Source organism: Gekko japonicus, unplaced genomic scaffold (genome assembly GCF_001447785.1).
Source record: "Gekko japonicus isolate JY-2015 unplaced genomic scaffold, Gekko_japonicus_V1.1 scaffold804, whole genome shotgun sequence".
NCBI lineage: Eukaryota > Metazoa > Chordata > Lepidosauria > Squamata > Gekkonidae > Gekko > Gekko japonicus.
In genome coordinates this window covers 94,344-114,223 of record NW_015159735.1, presented here as the reverse complement: position 1 = coordinate 114,223, position 19,880 = coordinate 94,344, and the positions used below count along the sequence as shown (strand labels likewise).

At 46.8% G+C, this 19,880-nt stretch overlaps 1 protein-coding gene across 1 annotated transcript in view; it reads right to left on the bottom strand.

Moving 5' to 3' along the window:
* SLC13A4 (solute carrier family 13 (sodium/sulfate symporter), member 4) overlaps positions 1 to 19,880 on the bottom strand; it is an 81,289-nt gene that overhangs the window by 46,123 nt on the left and 15,286 nt on the right. The window lies entirely within an intron of this gene.

Genomic DNA, 19,880 nt, shown 5'->3' with positions numbered 1-19,880 from the left:
TTGCCAATAACAAAAGGGTACGAAGGATGTGGACAGAATGGAGTGGGCGCAGAGGAGAGTGATGAGGATGATTAGGCGACCAAGACCTATGAGGAAAGGCTGAGGGATTTGGGAATGTTCAGTCTAGAGAAGAGGAGGTTGAGAAGGGACATGATTGCCCTCTTGAACTATTTCAAAGGCTGTCACTTAGACAAGGGCAGGGCGCTGTTCCTGTTGGCAGCAGAGGATAGGACTCGCAATCATCGGCTGGTTATTAGGACAAACTTCTTTATAGTAAGAGTTGTGCAACAGTGGAATCAGTTGCCTATGGAAGTGGTGGTCTTTAAGCAGTGGCTGGACAAACACTTGTGAGGGATGCTCTATGGTTGATCCTACATTGAGCAGGGTGTTGGACTAGATGGCTTGTATGGCCCCTTCCAACTCTGTGATTCTATGATTCTAAATAAAAAATCTGTTCTTCATAATTCTTTTGATAACCTCCTTTGGTACCTGGGTGATATCCTGACATTTTGAATCCTAGATAAAGTTACATACTCCTAAATTCATTAAGTTCAGTGGACAGAGAAGGTCATAGCTCTGTTAAGAATTGCATTGCTAGTTGATCCAAAGGTGAATACTGTAGATAACACCCAATCAAAATAATATTTCAAACAAAGTATAATTGGTTTGAAAGAAATACGTGGTTTTCATAACATGCATATGGAATTCAACAATACTGAATTGGTTCTTATCAGCTATTTTGACAAAATCACAGCAATATTCATTAGTTTTAGCCTGGTGACAGGTATGCTTTTGATTTTTTTAAAAAGTGAAGACAATGCATTTTGACACAATTCCTGTTTCTGTGGAAATAGCTTCACTGCATCTATGTTTCATGGTTAAAAATTTCTAGAAATTAGTGTGGAAAGATTTTGTATTTACTACACTGAAAAGTCAGAGTTGCCACAAGGTATAAATCAAATTTCATTATACAAGAAACAAATTCAACAGAAATATTCACCTAGACCGGAAATGGGGCAGGCACACTTCCCTGGGGAGGTTGTTCCTTAATAGTGGGGCTGCCACTGAAAAGGCCCTCTCTCATGTATTTATTTATTTATTACTTTCGGCTTCTACCCCGCTCGAACCCCCTAGGGGGTCTCTGAACGGCTTACAGTTACTCTGTTATCCCTATGGCCACATCTGAATTGGGGTGGGGACTGCCCTACCAGCACCCTGTAGATGGCGCTGTTGTTCTTCTTGATCTTAGTTCGGCATCTTGGCCCATTGCTGGCTCAGCTCCCTCTAGCTTTTTCCTCCTTCTCCTCTTTGCTTGTCTTTGGCGTTGGCTACGGTTGGCGGCTCCATCCTGCGCCCGGTGCGCATCGGCACGGCTTCGGCTCAGTCCATCACAGCTCCGCCCATGCCTGCGCCTCACGCACTCCTTGCGTCACCTGGCTCCACCCATCGCCGCCGACGTCTGGACTGCTACAATGTTTTCGCCCAGTCGCCATGCTTTCCGCCGATGCCATTGTTCTCCGCCTCGTCTCGCTTCCAGTGCTCCTCCAGCCCCCCGGAAGGGGAAGGGTGCCCCCTGCCATCTAAGGCAGGTACCCAATTTATCTACTCGCATCTTGATATTAATTGTGCTTTCGAACTGCTGGGTGGGCGGGAGCTGGGACTAGGGCCAGGTGCTCACTCTGGCCGCGGTGGATTCGAACAGCTGTAATGGCTGTTCGCAGATGTTACCAGCAGGCGGTTTAACCGCCTGCGCCACCGCTCCCACCAAATGAACTTCTTTGACTGAAGGGACAGTCAGGAAGGCTTCTCCTTGTGATAATAATTCCAGTGCAGGAACATATTTTATTTGTTTGTTTTACATTATTTAAGTCCATCTTTCTCACTGGGACTCAAGGCAGATTACACAGAGTGAGTCAATACAATCGACAAGATCGGACATTCAACAAACAATGCAATAGGATTAGGGTTGTAGAACCAATCAGAAGTCTAAAAAAAAAAAGAACTGAAGCAAAGCATAAGTATCAACATGATACATTAAAGGATACAAAAATTACATAGTAGGATCCTGCTTTCAGCAAGCCATACACAGTAGTATCGACCACAGTTCCTAATAATTTATCCAAGTAATTTTGTGAATGATTTTGTACGATGTACATATTTAATTCTCAACAGTCCCCTCTGTCTGTGGATACTTATTTCCGCAAAGGGCACACTCTCCACCTACAGGTTTTTCTACAGACTCAGGAGACTCTGTGGGTCTAAAGAAAAATCCAAGAAGTAAAAAAAAAAGTATATATATCAGGGTTGAATTCCCCCCCCACACCCCTTTTGAAATAGCCGCCATATGGATATACTCCAGGCCCCACCGCATTGACAGTGAGAGATAGACTGGCTGATAGCCAGAGAGAGAGAGACAATGAGTGGGGGAAGAGGGGAGGAAGCAAAAGCAGAACTGGAGGTCGGATTGGGGAAGGTTCCTTCTGCAGTATGAATGCCTAAACAGCAGGGGGATGTTTTAAAAGGACATCTGAGCTTCTCACACTTACCTCTTTTGCTGTGGGCTCCACTGTCCTCTTAAAACTTTTTCGGGGGGGGCTTCTAACTGCTTCTCCCCCTCCACCAGCTCGAGAAAAACTGACTGACTGAGAGTGAGAGAGACACAGACAGAGAGAGATAATAGGTGGGGAAAGAGGGGAGGAAGCAACAGCAGAACTGGAGGTAGGATTGGGGAGGATTCCTTGCTGCCACTCACCCATCTCCAATGCTATTTTTCTTGCAGTGTGAGTGGTTAAATACTAGGGGAGAGTTTTAAAAGGACATATAAGCCTGCAACTGCCAAGCCTTGCAAGCAGGAGAGAAGGTTCATTCTCACCCAGAGGTCATTTCGGGGGGGGATCGCGGGAATCGCAGTTCCCCCGGGTGAGGTACGGGGGTGGGGCACATGACAAAGCCCCGCCCCCTGCTTCCGGCCGCCCTGCTTCCGGCCCTCATTCAGCCAGGAGGAGGCAGGAGAAGAGGGAGGGTAAGTTGCTTCCTCCCCGCCTCTCCCCACCCCTGCCTGCATGGGGCCAGGGAGGGCCTTCGCGGGGCTTCCTTGCACTCCCGCCGGCCTTGCAGGTCCACCGCCGGGCCCCTCATGGGGCTCGGCAGTGGAGCTGCAAGGCCCACGGTGGCGGCCGAAACCGTTGGGGGCAGGGTGTGTGGCCTTATGACACACTTCCGGTGATGTCAGGGTGTGTGGCATATGCTAATGAGTTCCCCTAGCTCTTTTTCTATGAAACAACCCCAGTCTCTGTAGCTGCAGGCTCCACTGTCCTCTAAAACCATTATCTCTGGCTTCTAAGTACTTCTCCCCCCCCCCACCAGCTTGGGCACTGCTTCTTCCCAATGCTTTTCTCCTCTGACTGACTAGAAGCCAGAGGGAAGTTATAAAAGGACAGCTGAGGTGTCATTAATGGATGGGTGGGCACAGTGACTGAGAGGTAGGGGGCAGGTGAAGAGGAGGTGGGATTTCCTCCAACCAGTATCAGTTTGTACACACCACCTTTTAAAATGTTCCTTAGCAACCCTGACAGGCAAGTAAACTGCCAAAGACCGCTGTGGTCCTGTGGGTGAATCTTCTCAGGCTGAAGAAGACTGGAGCCCTGCAACCACAGAATTCTCCAAGGCAAGGCGATAGACTAATCAAGAAAAGTTGCCTCAGGCTGATCCATTGATAAACCAATGGCCATTTAAACCGCTGCTTTTGGCAAGGGCGCTCAGAAGGAGAGTGGTACAGGACACCTGTAGCCCCTCAAGACCTGCAGTAACCAGTAAGGCAATCTTTGAAATCTCACCTTACATAAACAAAGTTATTGTAGTTCCCAGGCAAACTTCTCTTTAAACCCAACTTCAGTTGGCTAGCTGACTATGCAGTAGGGTTGCCAACCCCCCCCCCCGGTTTGCCAGAGGTCCCCCGTTTTGGGGGGGTTCTACCCACTGCCGGCCAGATGGCCGGTGGGGAAAGCCCCACCCCCACCCCCAACACCCACAGCCACCCATCTCTCTCGCATGGGCGGGTGGGTGGGGGGCAGCAGACTTCCCCAACATGACGTCATCACGTCGGGGATGCCCCATCCCTCCAGGAACGCCCCCAAAGTCCCCCGCTGGGGGTAGTAGATGGACTTGGCAACCCTACTATGCAGAAGGGAACTGAGCAAGGCTAGGTGGTTCTCTTTCCAGTGTTCAATAAAGAAAAACGGGGAAACAAAGGGAAAAAGGGAAAAGTGGACTCCAATGGTCACTCCCTTCCCTTCACAGAAGGCTGCCCCAGAGCTGCCTCCTCCCTTAAGAGAGCACCACTCAGAACAATGGAAAGAATCTCTGCCTTTTTTGTCAGAAACAACACTCCCTTATCAGTGCCGTACAGAACAATACAATGCCAAAGGTCCCGCACAAAAGAGGACACCCTGCCAAAATGAGAAAATCCAAAACACTAACAAATTGGTTACTGAAAGAAAGCAATTTAAACGGTAACCAACTATACTATTAAAAAAGACATTAATAATACATATTGTTGCGAGTTCCCACTTGTAAAACTCTGTTGCCGGCATGGAAAAGCCCTCTTGAACAATTCAGTTTTGCATAGTTTGTGGAAAGCCAGGAGAGTGGGAGCTTTCCTGACCTCACCAGGCAGGCCATTCCATAAGGCAGAGGCCACGATAGAGAAGGCACATATATTTTTGAGTCAATATTTTTATTATAGTTATTTGTTACATTCATATGACAGCTTTCTATCATTGCTTGCATGGTGGTTTGTAATTTAAAACAGCAGTACTCAATACAATACAAATAGCACAAAAAAAAAGGAGTCAGGAAGAGATGAGGAAAAGAAACAAACTCAGATATATACTCTGAGGCTGCAGTCACACACACTAAATAACCCACTTTCAAGGCACTTTCCAACTGGATTTTGCCAGTTCACACAACAGTAAAATCCAGTTGGAAAGTGCACTGAAAATGGACTGAAAGTGGATTATCGAGTGTGTGTGACCGCAGCCTGAGATCCTTTATACACTGTTCAGTAAGGACTAAATAGATTGACTGCTGCAGGAAACAGTGCTGAAGGAGAAGTGACAAATACCAGTCAGTTCCAAGCAGGCCAAGCAGGTCTTTGAGACAGCAAATCAGGTTGGCAGCAGGTCTGGAGAAAAATGAAGAAAGACTGTATCCTGCCCTTTTGCTCACTGTGCTACTTGTTTTACTTAGAATCTTTGAACTAGGGAAACTTTGAAAAAGGAGCCCCTTGCCTGCAGTCTGAGGTGGTGCGGTCCATTTTGAACACCTCATTCCACTGGAAGTGTAGAGGAGGCTTAACTCCAGAACACAGACTCCCAAAGAAATGCCACTGATTTGACTACAATTTTTTGCTTCTTTCAAGACAGCTTGGGTGTGGCTCCTGAGTAGGAACCTCCTTATTTGCTAGAAATTTAACATTTGGAGAAATTTAACAATGAGAGCTTTGGAATGTAGAGGATTTTTCCACTGAGAGCCAGGTTGGTGTTGTGGCAGACTCTAAGCTGGAGAACTGGGTTTGATTCCCCATTCCTTCACATGCAGCTGCTGGGTGACCTTGGGTAAGCCACAGTTCTCTCAGAGCTGTTCTCTCAAGAGCAGTTCTCTCAGAGCTCTCAGCCCCACCTACCTCACAGGGTGGTTGTTATGGGCAGAGGAAGGGAAGGAGATTGTAAGCCACTCTGAGACTATTAGTGAAGGGCGGGGTATAAATTCAACTCATCTTCTTCTCCTCCTCCTCTCAAGGAATTTGACTAGGAACTGGGTTTTTTCCACAAGCAGAAACCTTTGAATAAAATTCTGTGGCTACTCTACTTAACAAGGACATCAGAGCCACGGAATCAGGGCAATAGTGTTTTCATTCATTATTATACCTCTATCGGTTGGACACTATTGATCAGCTAATATAGCAATTTTTAAATATGTTGTCACTGTCACTCACCTGTTTCAGTTTGTTTCATATTTGTCGCTATCAGAGTTGGTACTTCTGTTTGTTCCTGTTATACCACTTTTATATGCAGCTGTCTATATGCCCTTTAAAATCCCAAGCTTTGCAAAATGTATATATGTATATATTTATAGGAAAAACTTGGCATGAAAAAACCCCTCGAACGGTGCAAAAATTAAAATTCATAGATTTATTTCTCACAAGGGAGAAGCAAAATCAGAATGCGTATATTGGAACTGAACCAGCAAGCTTGCAAACTTCCAGGCACACATAGATTTTTGCAGACATTTATAAACAAGAGTCCTGAAGAATCTTAAATTCAAATAAGTTTTTATTCTAACTTTCAGAGATTACAGCCTGCTTGGTCACATGCATCTAATGAACTGGGCTCCAGTCCAGAAAAACGGCTGCTACCAGATTCCTATATATTTGTGCTGCAACATAAGGACACAGCTACATCCAGGGGTCGTTTCGTAGAAAAAGAGCTAGGGGAACTCATTAGCATAACTCATTAGCATATGCCACACCCCCTGACATCAGGGGCCCGGCGGTGGACCTGCAAGGCCGGCGGGAGTGCGAGGAAGCCCCGCCAAGGCCCTCCTTGGCTCCAGGCAGGCAGGGTTGGGGAGAGGCAGGGAGGAAGCAACTTACCCTCCCTCTTCTCCTGCCTCCTCCTGGCTGAATGAGGGCCGGAAGCGGGGTGGCTGGAAGCAGGGGGAGGGGCTTCATCATGTGCCCCGCCCCCTGCCCCTCACCCGGGGGAACTGCGTTCCCCCGCGATCCCCCCCGAAATGACCTCTGGCTACATCTCCATTATTATTCATAAAGAGAATGGCCTACATCCTTCCACTATATTGCTAGCACTCTATATTGTTATATTGTGGTTTTAATGAATTGTTTTAAAAATTTTATGATATTTGATTGTTATTATGTTTATTGTGTAAGCCACCCTGAGCCTGCTTAGGCGGGGAGGGCGGGGTACAAATTTGAATAAATAAATAAATAAATAAATTCAGAAAACCTTGAAACCTCCCCCAACCTAGGCATCCTTCCCCAAACTTGTGTTTGGAGGAAGGGTCGTTAGGCTGGATGAACTTCCTCCATTCAAAGGCAGGATACCAACCACTATAAGCAAAGGACACACCTGTGCCTTAGGGAGCAATTCTGAGTAGGCCTATTCAGAAGTAAGTCTCATACTCATTGGGTCTTACTTTTAGCAAAGTGTTCTTCGGACTGCAGCTTTAAAAAGTCTGACTAAATCTAAACAAGGAGAGGGGGAAGGTTGCTATCCTCCAGGTGGGGCCTGGAGATCTCCAGGAATTACAGCTGATCTCCAGATGATAGAGATTAGTTCTCCCAGAGAAAATGGCTTCTTTGGAGGATGGAATTGACTACATTATTACCCCCCCCAAAATTGCAGCCAACCCAGGCTCCACCCCCAAGTATCCAGGAATTTCCCAATCCTAGGAGGGAGGCACAGGGGTAATAAGGAGTGAGTGTTCCTTGAAAAGACATCCCTGTCCAAGTCACCTTATTTGCCTGATTGCCTCCCACATTTTCAAGTGGTCCCAAATCACTCGGTTCTCATGATACTTTTTTTTTTTTGCCATCAAGTCACAGCTGACTGATGGCGACCCTGTTTGCAAGGCAAGAGACGTTCAGCGGTAGTTTGCCATTGCCTGCCTCTGCATAACGACCCTGGTATTCCTTGGTGGTCCTCCCATCCAAATACTGACCAGGGCTGACCCTGCTTAGCTTCTGAGATCTGACAAGATTGTCGTAGCCTGGACTAGGACTGCCAGGTCCCCCGGGAGGGTGAAGGTTTCCCCAATCAAAGGGTCTCCAATCTGCTGGTCTGGAAAAGGCCGGTGGGGAAACCCCACCCCCAACGTGCCTGGTTCGGGCCGACGTGCCCAGAGCAATGACGTCACCCGGAGGTAATGTCATCACGTTGGGCACGTCGCCGGCTGACGCTTTAGCAATCAGCCTGAAAACTCGATATGAGTTTCCAGGCTGATTGCTAGAGCGTCAGCCGGCGACGAACCCAACATGATGATGTCACTTCCAGGTGATGTCATTGCAGTGTGCCACATGCTTTGCGCGTGCGCAAATGTCCCAGCCAGGGACAAACTCTCCCCCGCTTTTAACAGTAAGTCACTTGGCAACCCTAGCCTGGACTGTTCAGGTCAGGGCTCTCATGATACTAAAGGGCCATCAGTGAGGTTGTCTAACACCACAATTATCTTCTGCAATATTTGAGTTTCTTATTTAATAATTGTTCTGCATTTTATTTCCTCAACACACAAAGTGTGAAGTAGAAATTGTCTATTTGCAGACTTTTAATTACTTTGGTGCTCTTGGACCCCTTCTTGGAGTGCATGATCTGGATACTGTGACTGGATATTTATATTGGACAGGAGTCTGCCAAGCGCGTGGCCTGGCCGGGGTGCATGCCACAGCCTCCAGTGCTTGTTTTCCAAACAGCAGCCACCCCGCTGCTCTGAATCACAAGCAAATTCTTGAAAGCTGGAGGAGTCTCTAAAGCAGTTGGCGATGTAGTGATGATGAGGGGTAGGGGATGGGGTGCAATTCAGAGTAAAAACACTAATGCCCTTTCAGTTAAAGAAAGTTAAAGAAAGACTGGCTTTTAAGGGATGGCCACTTTCTGAAATTTTCTGCTGCATCTTCAGAAGTCAGTCATAACTAGGGTTGCCGGCCTCCAGGTGGGGCCTGGAATTCTCCTGGAATTACAACTGATCTCCAGAATACAGAGAAACAGGGAACAGTTCCCTGGAGAAAATAGCTGCTTTCAGAGGGCGGACTCTATGGTGCAGTACCATTGATTCTAGGTGAAATCTCTTCCTAGATTTTCCCCTCCACAGGCACTGCCCCTAGATCACCAGGAATTTCCCAGGATAGAGTTGGTAATCCTAGATCGCTCTCAGTTGTCGTTGTTCCTTAAATAGCAAATATGGTCAAGACTACATATGGTCAAGACTACAAATATGGTACAATCTACATCTAGCATTTGCTCCACTGTTTTACCAAAACCACACTAGAACAGAAATTCCCCTCTACATTGCATGCCACTTTCACTTTGATTGATTGTCGGATTTTATGGTAGTGTCCAGACTGCATGCCACTTTCACTTCGTTTGATCTCTCGGGTTTTATGGTAGCCGGCTGCATAGATTTATGGCTGTTTTATGGCCATTCGGGGGTGACTTTGCAGTCAGTACGGCATTGGCCCTGGGGTATTTGAATGTGGTTTTGAGCCACATCTTTTTCTGTTCCAGTGTGGGTTTGGTAAAACAGCGGAGCAAATGCTAGATGCAGATTGGGCCATATACGATGCACCTGTACTGGTTATTGCTCTTATGCCCAAATTGATTTTTGTTCTTTTCTTACCAACCTGTTGTGCATGGCAGTTTTTGATCATCAGTGTGAGCCAGTTTGGTGTACTGGTTAGGAGCAAGGAGTCTAATCTGGGAGAACTGGGCTTGATTCCCCACTTCTCCACATGCAGCTGCTGGTGTGACCTTGGGTCGGTTACAAGTTCTTTCAGAGCTGTTCTCTCAAGGGTAGTTCTCTCAGCGCTCTCTCAGCCCCACCTACCTCACAGGGTGTCTGTTGTGGGGAGGGGAAAGGAAAGGGATTGTAAGCCACTCTGAGGCTCCTTTGGGTAGTGAAGGGCGGGGGATAAATCCAATCTCTTCTTCTATGTGGGTTGTTTAGACATACAAATAGTATGGTATAATGGCTGCTGATGTCACAAAGGAACTGGTGGCTCCCTAAAGCTAAAACAAGTAGTGATACTTCTCTATGGACCTAGGAGGAAAGGCTTCCATGACAGCAGGATTCCCACACATACTGTGTGCTACCTTTCCCTCCCTCTCAGCCTTTTGATAATATCTCTCCTGGAGCACTGAAACAGACAGAGACGGTGGGTATTATTATAAAGTATAGGGTTGGCATTTGTACTAATTTGTTTCCCTTGGTACTGCATGATTAATCTTAATTTTACAAAAAAGGCACCAATATGGCAAAAGTTACAGTTGTTGCATAAATACTAATGGAATAAACGAATCAGGACTACATTTAGCTGCATCTGAGCTCAAAGCTTCTGTGTATGCAAGAAAGACTTCCTCCACGCCTAAAGAGTAGGATTGCCAGCTCTTGGTTGGGAAATTCTTGGAGACTTTAGGAGTAGAGCCTGGGGAAAGCAGCATTTGGGGAGGGGAGGGATCTCAGTGGGGTATAATGCCATATAGAGACTACCTTCCAAAGCATCCATTTTCTCCAGTGGAACTAATCTCTGTATTCTGGAGACTAGTTGAAATTCCGAGAGATCTCCAGCCACCACCTGGAGACTGGCAACCTTACTAAAGAGGCATACAGAATTATAACCATTGCAGTTAGATTTAACCAGAACAAGTCTCTTTAGGCCGGGATGCCAACCGCCAGGTAGATCCTGGAGTTCTCCAGAAATTGCATGTAATCTCCAAACTACAAAGGTTAGTTTCCCTGGAGAAAATGGCAGCTTCAGAGGGCAAGCTCTATGGTACACTTTAAGTTCTACATAAAATCCCACCCAATTCCTCCTTCTACCCTTGCCCCTGAATCACGAGGAATTTCCCAAGCCAGAGTTGGCAACCCTGCTCTTCACAGCCCTGATTTGGTTGTTGCTCTGCTGTTATTCTCTCCCCCTCCTTGGGTCTTTTTTATCCTATAAAAAATAACACCATCACATAGCCACATTTGATCAGCTACATCACAACATCACAGTTGTTAGGAGGAAGAGGATCTCTTTAAAAGCACCAGCCAAACAGGGTTAAATAAAAAAAGAAGAAGCTAACCATGGGAAACAATTGTCAAGAACATTTCATACCCTTTTGTCAAAGGAGCTGCACAGGCTGACCCTGTGTGTTCCCAGGGTGGGAGCACACACGTAACCAGACTGATGTTATTATAAAAAATATTTATGTAATTTATTGGAAGAATACACAGATTACTACAGATTATCAAGATACATACAGACCACAAAGCAACAAAGCTTCCTTTCAACTACCTAGCACTTCCAAAAGGCTTGTCAGGTGGTGCAAAAGCAGCTGGCCTCAAAGTAGCACAGACTACGATTTCAGCAATTTGCCAAGCACAGAGCCAAGCTTGTACTCATGAAGTTTCAGAGTGGAACCCCTGTCCTCTGGGGGATATTACAATTATAATTTTGACCCCTCAAGTCAGGTAACGGTAACATCCAATCCCGATATGCTTTCAGGAGAATTCTCCAGAATCTTACACAATCACCCCCACCCAACAAGTTCTTGTGAAAAGCTTTTTCTCCTGATCTTGAGCTGATACACCTGGAAGAAGAGGCCAGTCCTGTTACTTCTACATTAACCCTTGAGAGGAGGTAAGAATGACGCTTCGCCTCACACCTCTGAAAGCCCAATTCCCGTGCTAGAAATGTTTGCCTCTGAACATTTGGCACTAAATGCCTCATCACTCCTGTTTTAAGGAATTGCTTTCTCCTGCCAGGATGGAATGGCCCCAGCAGGAGGTGCTAAAAAAGTCCAAAGAAGCATCAGAATAAAGCTGGATATAAAGAACTAATGGGGTTGGGTCAGGGTAATATATTACCTGGCAGCCAGTAAAGAAGGAATTCAAGCAACATGGGAACAAAAAAACAAAACAAAAAAACCTTTGCTGATGTGGAGTTTAAGATGAGCTTTAGGGGAGGTATACTGTGTAGATCTTTCATATCTAGAAAAAAAATAAGTCAACCAAAAGTTGCGGCTAGGCTTGTCAAGTCCCCCCGGGGGGCGGGGAAACCCCCGCCCCAGAGGCCCGTTCCCCACCGCCGGCGGATGGGGCCCCGGGGGGGAACCCCACCCCAACGTGCACGTCACCCGGAAGTGATGCGACCACGCCGGGCACGCTGGGGGTGGGGCCATGGTCATCCAAGGGAAAACTCTATGGTTTTCCCTCGGATGGTCGTGGCCCCACCCCCAGCGTGCCCGGCATTGTCACGTCACTTCTGGGGTGACGTGCACGCGGCACGCGGGCGCACTCTAGCCGGGAGCGCCCTGCTGCGGCTCAAAAATCACTTGGCAACCCTAGTTGCGGCAGATGTCTGCCTGGCAAGCAATAATTCACTGTATTGCTGTATTAATCTCAAGTAAAATTTAGCTGTATGAGGCTATTTAGGCTACATAATAGCCAAGTGCTTTAAAAACCACCTTGTCGGCAGAGCTAATCTATGTTGATTCCATTTAATTTGTTGTTATAGGAGCCAAGGCTGGGAAAGAGGGCTTTTTCTTTAGTTACACAGTAGCTCAGTGACTGCCGGCCTTCCCATTCTTCTACACAGAACCCAAAAGGATTAGCTGGATTTTTATTTTTTTTGCTGCCAAATCACAGCTGACTTATGGTGACCCTGTGGGGTTTTCAAGGCACGAGATATTCCAAACTGGCTTGCAACTGCCTACCTCCACATCATGCCACTGGTATTCCTTGGCAGTCTCCTATCCAAATACTAGCCAGGGCCCACTCTGCTTAGCAGCTCAGACCTGACAAGAGTGAACTAGCATGAGCTATCCAGGTCAGCTAGATTAGTGATTCTTAATTGGGGACTTGAGTTTCTCCATGGGGGTGGGGATGGGAGCCTGGCAGTCCAGTTGCTATTTTGGAGAAGTAGGAGAAGAAGAAGGGGAGGTTTTTATATCTGGCTTTCCTCTTCTACCCGGAGGAGTCTCAAAGCAGCTTACAATCTCCTTCCCAGGAGCCAGTTTGGTGTAGTGGTTGAGTGCACGGACTCTAATCTGGGAGAACCGGGTTTGATTCCCCACTCCTCCAATTGCACCTGGCTGGATGACCTTGGGCAAGCAGTAGTTCTTATAAGAGCTGTTCTTGAAAAAGAGCAGTTTCTGTCAAGAGCTCTCTCAGCCTCACCTACCTCACAGGGTGTCTGTTATGGGGAGGGGAAGGGAAAGGAGTTTGTAAGCCGCTCTGAGACACCTTTGGGTAGTGAAGGGCGGGGTATAAATCTAATCTCTTCTCTCTTCTCTTCTTCCCTTCCTTTCCTTGTGAGGTAGGTGGGGCTGAGAGAGTCCTGAGAGAACTGTGACTGGCCCAAGGTCACCACCCAGCAGGCTTCATGTGGAGGAATGGGGAATCAGACCCCATTCTCCAGATTAGAGTCCACCGCTTTTAACCACTACACCACTACACAAGTCTCTCATAGCGACAAAAACATCAGGTGCCATCTGGCTCAAGTTGCCTGGTTGCACCTTCAGCTTTTGTCAGTGCTTTGTTGTTGTTGTTGTTTTTTAAAAAAACTAATTTATTCTACCTCAGTTCTCTCTTGTCATGAACTGTTTTCAAGGCCAGCTGTCAGGAAGAAAGGCAGAATGTAAATACTTCAGATAAATAAGCATAATAGCGCTTCAGTTCCAGGGTCAAGTGAAACTAAGAAGAAGCTGCAAGCAGCATAAATGGTTCTCCTGTCCTCCATTTTATCCTTACAGCAAGCAAGCCTGCGAGAGAGGTTAGGCTGAGGCACTCCTCCAAGGAACTGAGGGTGGCATACAAAGTTGCCAACTGGACAGGAGAGAAATGTTATCTTGTTTTAATAAGAGGTTTAGCATGCAGAAACCTGCAGGTAATAGAACTTTTCATCGCATGGAGCTAAGTAACATTACCTGAAAAGTGCTGCTGATGAACTCGGGTTGATAAACTAGGGTTGCCAAACTACAGGTGGCGGCGGGAGATCTCACACTATTACAAGTAATTGCTAGGTGAGAGAGATCAGTTCACGTGGAGAAAATGGCCGCTTTGGAAAGTGGACTCTATGGCATTGTACCCCACTAAAGTCCCTCCCCTCCCCTCACCCCACCCTTCTCAGGGTCAACCCCCAAAATCTCCAGGCACTTCCCAACCTGGAGCTGAACTGATACTAAAGGACAGCTAGAAGGACCCTAGTAGCATACACGCTGTCTGCCATTTTATTCTCACAGCATCCCTGATAGACAGAGATAAATGATTGTGACTGGCCCAAGTTGCACAGTGACCATCCCAGATGGACGGGAGTTTGAGCACAGGCCTGTCTGGTCCTAGCCTGGTACACTAATCACACTGCCCACATTTGTCCCCTCAAAATCTGAGGGCCAGTTAGTGTTGCTGCCTGTCCTGGAGAAAAAAGAAACACACTGTCCCTTTAATAGAAGCTTAATAGGATGTTATTTTCCAGGTGATGTTATTTGACCTCCATGCTATGAAAAGCTTCAGCTGCCCATTTCCACACATCAGGCCTCTGTTTAAGAGGCAGAACATTTTTTTTCTGCAGGTTTGTTGGCAACCCTACGAGACCAGTGTGCCCATACAGACAGATAGGGCCTCTATTGTTGTTCGTTTAGTGCTTCAGCATTGCTAGGAAACAGTATCTCTGAGGAGAAAAGGGTTCTCTGTTTAATTTATGTCCTGAACGCTATGTTCTTTTGGTCAAGAATAGCCCTTTTTGAGGCAATTTCAGACATTCAATTGTGCTGAGCCAGAGCGGGAGTAGATACAGTGTTTAATATTTATCTGCACCTTAGTTCTATTGATTGTTCTACTGTCAAGGTTCAAAATAATTTTCTTCAAGTACCGAGACCCTGAAGACCAAACTCATCTGTGTCTGGACTCTGTTATTCTGAATGAAAATACCTATTATGCTTCTATCACATCTTTATCCTGCCCTCCCTTGAAGGAGCCCCAGGCTGCAGACCTAAGGACACTTTTCTAGAAGTAAGCCCCACTGAATAACATGGGACTGGTTTCTGAGTAGACCTGCATAGACATCCTCCCCAAGCAGGCATACGTATGAGAATCCATAAGAAGAGCCCTGCAGGATCAGGTTGGTGTTCCATCTAGGTCAACATCTTGTTTTACACAGTGGCCTTGGAGGGCCAAACAACTTGAGGGCGAAGGCCTTACCTGGCTATCCAATGCAATCCTAGGCACTGTTACACTCTTGAAGTTGGAGGCTGTCTGCCTCTGAATACGGAGGTTCCCTTTAGTCCACATGGTTAGTAGCCACTAATGGACCTGCTTTCCATGAATCTGTCTAATCTTCTTTTAAAGCCCTCTGCGCTAGCAACCATTACTGCATTCTCTGGCATTGAATTTGACAATTTAATCACTTGTTAAGCAAACCACGATTTTCTTTTGCCCATTTTTAGGGTTGCCAACCTCCAAGTGATACCCCACCAATGTTCACTGTGAAAAAATTGATTCAAGTCCAATTACAGTCCACAAATTTGCTTTTTCTTCTTTTTGTTTCTTTATTGTACGGCATGCAGTGCTGCTGCTGCTTCCAATAATTGTCATGCAACTATAGATTTCCCAGGTAAACGTTTCCCTCAATGCTTCATCAGGTCACTTTATACTTGGAGCCCATGCTCTACGTCTCCTAATCAGAATTAATCTTGTATTCTCTCGGCATCTGCATTATAGCACATTGAAGTCGCCCCTCCCCAACCCCCCCTCCCCATGCTCCACCCCCCAAAATCTCCAGGTATTTCCCAACCCAGAGCTGACAACCCTACTCCATTCTGAATTTATTGCCCATCAACTACATTCAGTGCTCTGAATTCTAGTATTTGGGTTAGGGAGGTAGTGATGGCCAACTCTACGTTGTAGCATTTTGTGCAACATTCTTCAGTGGGAGCTATATCATTTACCCTTGTGACTTTAATTTTTCTAATAATCACTGGCAGTCTTTAAGCAGCGGCTGGACAAACACTTGTCAGGGATGCTCTAGGCTGATTCTGTATTGAGCAGGGGCTTGTACCAGATGGCCTGTATGGCCCCTTCTAACTCTGTGATTCTATGATGCTATGGGAATTGTGTGGGGGGGAGCTGAATCAGTACATTATATCCCTAAACCTGTCTGTCCCAGCACAGGTAATCTGAGCTAGAGGCAGGCTGCAGAGAACCAGGGTGCTGCAGCAGTTAGTGCTGGACTAAGGCTGAGGAAGCCCAAGTTCGTATGAAATCCACTGGCTGTTGGTGGGCCAGTCTTTCTCTCTCAGCCTAACCTACCTTACAGAGGTTGTTGCAAAGAGGTAGCAAGTATGCCACCCAGAACACCTTGGAGAAAGGATGGGATTACAAATGAAATGAATTCATACATGCTTAACAGAGAAGCGATAGTAGGTTTGGCTTCATATTAACAGCCTTCGTTTAAGAGACTGACCAGACTGACTCCAGGCTTGACTGGAAGGTCCCACTTCCAACAAACTGTTTTGTTCCCAGTTGGTCTTGGGCACAAAGTATTTCATCTGTAGTTCAGCCCCATCTGAGATAATGCCCTACTCAGGGCTCTAGTCGGGGGGGAGCTCTCAGGTACGGAGCTCCGGAAGAGAACCTCTAGGGGGCGGGGCGGTCACGTGGTGAAGCCCCGCCCCCTTCTTTACCCCGCCCTCTGCTTCGATCCTCATTCCGTTTGGGAATGAGGATGAAGCAGGAGGGTAAGTAGCCGGGCCTTCTGACACACTTCCGGCGATGTCAGGGGGTGTGGCCTTCTGTCACTTCCGGTGATGTCAGGGAGCATGGCATATGCAAATAAGTTATGCTAATGAGTTATGCTAATGAGCTCCGGCAGCTCTTTTTCTACAACAAGACCCCTGGCCCTACTGAGGGTGCCATGATAGCATCTAGGGTCCAATGGAAGTCTCTGCCTCAAGCCAGTCAAGGACAGCCTTGGACCTGAGCGGGGGGGGGCACTGGAAACCCCTCCCCTCCCTGCATTAAGCTGCCCCAGCTCCTGTCCTGAAGCTTGCAGCTGCTGATCCCCCATGGGGGATCCCTTTAAAGCCCTCTGTGCTAGCAACCATCACTGCACCCTTTGGCATTGAATTCGGCAATTTAATCACTTGTTGATTAGGGGGCAGATGGTGATCATCATAAGGCGATGGGGGCCCCAACTACTGTACAGCTGATAACCAATCTGGCACCAAGACTCTCTTCTCTCTCAGTTGAATAATGTGGGGAAGGGGAGACTATGAGAAGCTCATCTATTTTGTTATGCAATGCAAACATTCCATCGTTTTTGCGCTATTCCTTTAAAGATGTGAGAGACGTGCTCCCAGGTCAGTTCTGACTTCAGCTGTTGGACAGGAGCCGGTTTTGTGTGCCTGATCAAAGGAGGATACGCACATCTATCTTCTAGTTTGCGCTCCACAAGAGAGACTCTTTGCCAAATGAAACAGGGAAAACCAGGAAGGGATTAATTTAATTCTTTAAAGCTTTTACAAGGGAATTACAGGAAGCAGGAAGTGAAAAGAAGTATGTAAAACTGATCGAATTGCTTGTTGTCAAGAATATTGAATAGGCTGCGATTTCTGGCTTATTTTCACTCCTAGTCTTTGTCCCCTCCCCACCTCCAGGATGTATATCCCTATTTTCTGTTCCCTGTCTCTGGCGAATCCCAGTCCCTACTTTTGCCTGTTGGGAATGCGAGAATTGCTAGACTTGTACCTCCCTTCCTGAATTCTCTGGACATGGAATAGAATGTGGAGTGAATGCACCTTGTCTCCAGCATGCCAATCAGTGTGCATGAACACTAAGGTACCAGGCAGTGCATAACCTACAGCTGCTCCCATTGCCACAACTGAAATTTATTTTGTACTGTTGGTGATATAGTGTAGAACATTTTTTCTTTAATCTAAAAATGGAACAGTTTATTGTAGGGGTGGGCAGTTAGATATACCCAAGTCGAAATTATATTATGGCTTGGGGACATGCAATACTCCCCAAATTCTGAGAGTAATCAAAATTTGTTTCCTGGAATTTCAGGAGTGTTTCCCGGAGGCACAGGAGTAGGGAGGGAAAGAAAGGAAGCTGGACTGAGAAACAGCTATTGCACTTCCTTCGGGAGATATGCCTATTTATGCAATAGAAAGAGAATCTTTTAAAAATCTGGCATATAAAATAACCTAAGACAGAAATCGCTATGTGTGTGTGTGTAATCAATACTGTTATATCAATATAATATTATTCAACTGCTATCCGACTGCCAAATAAAAAAGCCCCTTCTAGTGGTGGAGGAGGAAAGAACCACAGCAACTGCAGAGCCTTATGGGAATCCAGGACTCCGCCCACCCACCATTTTCCAGCTGAGGGGCAGGCTCTGCCACCTCCAATGCCAGGGGCAGGAAGAATCCTCCAATAGGTACAGTGCCGAGATGGTAAGTCCAGGGCTAGCTTCCTCTCTCTCCCTCCCTCCTTCCCCACTCCTGCTGCCTGGAGGAAATGGGGATGGCAAGAATAATGGTCCCACATTTTGGGGATCTGAAAGAAATACCTGAAAAAAATCCCTAAACACTAAGAACACTTCTGCATAATTAGGCTAATGAAAGCAGTACCCCATCTGTACCCTGGATCTGAAATTATTATGACATTTTTTGAATGCCCACCCTTAGTTTATTGATTTTTAAAGCAGTGCAATATACAGTATTGCAGAATACAGGATGAATGTAGTGGAGAAGAGAATTTAGCATAGAATACTTGTATGCATGTAAGAGACAGGGGGGGTGAGGCAGTCCCCCATGGGAATAGGGGTGCTACAGGAAAATGTTAGCAGTTGCACACGGCTGCATTCCTAGAATTTGCTTCTGTGTGAAAAAGATGAAATTGGAAGAGACACCACAGTACATGAAAAACCAGCAACACTATTGTACGTCATAACTCACCACTCTGAACACCATGCAGACTTTAGAATAATGAGAGCATAATGACTGCATCAAGTAGCAACATTAGTGCAGATGGCTTTTTAAAAACTAGGCAAAATTCTGTATTAATTGTTATCACACTTTCTTTAGAAAGCTCACAATGGCATATATGAAGCTTCCATTAGTTGCCAGCTATTTGGGCAATGAACAGGTTCACACTAGGTTTGCTTCAGCCATTCCCAGACCATTCCAGGAATGGTCACAGGTGTTCTCTGGAGCACGTAGCTTGATCTCTTTGTAATGAAATGTCCTTAAAGGAAGGGGATAGATGATTTCAAAGGTTTCTGTCTTTGTTCCTAGCTCACTTGCACTACCCATTAGTTCCTGCTGCCTCTGGACTTGAACCCACAACAGAGAATGGTAAGTCTATCAATGTATACCGAACTGAGTGTATTAGAGAACTAGATGAGGAATAACTTACGGTCATAGGATTGCTAACTCCATATGGGAAAATTCCTGGAAATTTGGGGGTGAAGCCTGGGGAGGGTGGGGTTTGGGGAGGGATCTCAGTTGGCTATGATGCCATCGAGTCCACTCTCCAAAACCACCATTTTCTCCAAGAGAACTGATCACTGTGGTGTGTTGAGCAGCTGGGATTCTGGATGGTCTCCAGGCACCATTTGGAGGTTGGCAACCCCATGCTGGGGCATGGAGAAGCGTCAACTTTTAGGAACAGGTACAGGAAGTGACTCAGCAGAGAAGTGGAGACGAGAGAGAGAGAGAGAGAGAGAGCCAGTTTGGGAGGCTGGAGGGGCACTGAAGAGAGCCCTGGAGGGCAGCCTGGGGAACTGGGAGCGCCAACCAAAAGTTTGGGGGGGTCAACAGCGGGAGGGCTTCTAGTGTCCTGGCCCCACGGCTGGACCTCCTGATGGCCCCTGGTATTTCCGGCCACTGTGTGACCCAGAGGTCCATCAGTGGCTCTTAGCCACAAGGTATAGAGAGGAACTCTCAGTCTGGGGCAAGCGGTGCTCTGTATTCTTGGTGCTTGGGGGGGGGAGCAACAGTGGGAGGGCTTCTGGTCTCCCGGCCCCACTGCTGGACCTCCTGATGGCACCTGGTGTTTTTGGCCACTGTGTGACAGAGTGTTGGACTGGAGGGGCCATTGCCCTG